The sequence below is a fragment of the Salvelinus sp. IW2-2015 genome, linkage group LG4q.1:29 (assembly GCF_002910315.2).
Source record: "Salvelinus sp. IW2-2015 linkage group LG4q.1:29, ASM291031v2, whole genome shotgun sequence".
NCBI lineage: Eukaryota > Metazoa > Chordata > Actinopteri > Salmoniformes > Salmonidae > Salvelinus > Salvelinus sp. IW2-2015.
The window spans coordinates 53,197,632-53,200,552 of NC_036842.1; the positions used below are offsets into that span (position 1 = coordinate 53,197,632).

Below are 2,921 nucleotides of genomic sequence, written 5' to 3' on the forward strand. Positions count from 1 at the left end.
ACCCTTACCCTCTGCCCAGAGCAGGATTGAAAGAGAGTGAAAAGAAAAGGAGATGTGTACATGGCCAACTTGCATCTTAATTAGGAGACTAGGCACCCTTTATAAGACGAGGTTTAATTTAGGAGGGTCATTCTAATTCATTTCAATCACATTTTGATGTCTCACATGAGACATCTATGTCTGCATCACTGGAAAAGATAAATGGTTGAGTTTATATATAAGTTATAAAACAAAAAAATGTCAAACTATTTGATTAATTTCAACAACAAAAAAATCTTTTTTCAACTTGATTGGATTCCACCTGTGTAAATTCAATTGATTGGAAATTATTTGGAAAGGCACACCCCTATCTACAGTATATAAGGTCCCACAGTTGACAGGCATGGCAGTTTTCAAATGCACTATGTGAAACTGATAGATGCACACACACATGTTAATGTTTTTAAATGTATGAAAATTGTGTCTTTTCGTATGTGTCTGACCCCAGTAAGACTACTGTTGCCATTGGCGTCGGCTAACGGGATCCTAATAAATCAAATCCAAATCCCAAGGGTTCTAACTATAAGCACCGCTACCGCGGGACCATGTGAACTACAACCCCGACGCTCTGTTTTATCTTTAGAAACATCAATAATCATTGCTTGCGATAAAGTTTTCGAAACATATGGATCTTATTTCATATCAGCGAGAATCTTTCAAAAAAAAAAAAAGACACTTGCTGTAGCAGGTTTGCACAGATCCATACGGTGTGTGACTTCAGCCGACAAATACACTTACTTTCCCAGTACACTTACACACAGGGTAGCACGTTTCTGTAAACAAGCGCTGTAACATGGAGATATGCTGCGTGGGAACACTAACCTAAACTTATCAAGATGTGTAGTAATTTAACCTTCGTCTTTTTATTAACAAGCGATGTGTGTTAATGCGGGGCTCAAAAGGTCAACTGACCCTTAGGCCGTTTAAAACCAAAAAAATGTGGTGTCGATATGACTCAAAACATTATTTTTAGTGTCAAACTTGACTACAAAGTGTAAATGGATAATTGTAACCCGTTTCAAGAAGCTAGGCATATGTCACACGTCACTACTCAGACTACTTTTTTTGTGACCCATCCACGTAGCTACATGTGGCTGATTATAGCATTTATATCACATGACCCATCAATTAAGACACATGTTTAGACAAGCGTCATCTAATAATTAGAAAATGTTTATACAATATTTTTTATCTGGACAAAGTCAGATTAAGATAAGGCCAAAAACTAGATAGTGTATTTTTACCTGGAGTTTTTCCCTTATTGTAGGCTACTACTTAAACCACTTTTAGTATAGTAAACAACCAAAGAGTTCAAGACTATCTTACTCCCTCTGTTTAGCACATGGCCTCACAAGTGAATCATTAAAGAGACAGGCGGGGCTAAAGCTTAAGAGCGGTGTGAACAATGTTGAATAGGTCTAGACAAAGTAGCACTCCAGTAGGCGTACCAAAACATTCAAGCGCACTTTCTCAAAAGTGGGGTTACAAGTTTATCAACTTTCAAAGCAGAATTACTTTCCCATGACATACCATTTTGTAGCTCTGTCTCTACTTTTATCCAATGAAAAAACAATTCAGGCCCCTCCGAGTGCGCAGCGGTCTAGCACTGCATTGCAGTGCTAGCTGCATCACTACAGATCCTGGCTGTGTCGCAGCCAGCCGCACCGGTTGTCCTTGTCCATACACTCTAGCGACTCCGTGGTAGGCCGGCGCAGTGCACGCTGACATGGTCACCAGGTGTACGGTGTTTCCCCGACACATTGGTGCGGGCTGGCTTATCTCTCTTCTTGGGTCCGGCGTTCTGTCTGACCTACATAGAGTGAAGAGATAATGCCCAGCCCTAAAATCATTGCCCGTCTCACCCACACCGCCTCAGTCACATTGGTCTCACACCGCTCTGCCCCTACTTTGCTGGTGCAACATGTATAGCAAGTTAAGTTTTGGGGAAAGAATAATACTTAGAAAAATAGATTCTAGATGAAAAGGGATCAAAGTTACGGTAGAAGAAATAGACATTCTTCCTGCCCACCATTTGGCTATTTTGTCATCGTTTTAGAATTGTCTAATCATGTGGAGAAGTGATGGGAGTCAAGTTTATTCAACGGTAAGTGTCTCATTACTGATTTGAGTAGAGGGTTTTATTTCTCCCGTAGGAAATTGATAGGAATGAAATCATGCTGTGTGCCCATTACTCTTGCAGAATTGAATGACTGTATGTGGATGACTATGCCGTTCATACCACCCTCATGCCTGTGCTAGAATGCAATGTCATGTGGAATGCACATGTAAGTATTACACTGCTCAAAAAAATAAAGGGAACACTTAAACAACACAATGTAACTCCAAGTCAATCTCACTTCTGTGAAATCAAACTGTCCACTTAGGAAGCAACACTGATTGACAATAAATTTCACATGCTGTTGTGCAAATGGAATAGACAACAGGTGGAAATTATAGGCAATTAGCAAGACACCCCCAATAAAGGAGTGGTTCTGCATGTGATTACCACAGACCACTTCTCAGTTCCTATGCTTCCTGGCTGATGTTTTGGTCACTTTTGAATGCTGGCGGTGCTTTCACTCTAGTGGTAGCATGAGACGGAGTCTACAACCCACACAAGTGGCTCAGGTAGTGCAGCTCATCCAGGATGGCACATCAATGCGAGCTGTGGCAAGAAGGTTTGCTGTGTCTGTCAGCGTAGTGTCCAGAGCATGGAGGCGCTACCAGGAGACAGGCCAGTACATCAGGAGACGTAGGAGGGCAACAACCCATGCAGCAGGACCGCTACCTCCGTCTTTGTGCAAGGAGGAGCAGGAGGAGCACTGCCAGAGCCCTGCAAAATGACCTCCAGCAGGCCACAAATGTGCATGTGTCTGCTCAAA

At 42.0% G+C, this 2,921-nt stretch overlaps 1 pseudogene; it reads left to right on the forward strand.

Moving 5' to 3' along the window:
• Positions 1-1,837: 1,837 nt before the first annotated feature.
• Positions 1,838-2,921, forward strand: part of LOC111960952 (GRAM domain-containing protein 4-like) — a 47,448-nt pseudogene continuing 46,364 nt past the window's right edge.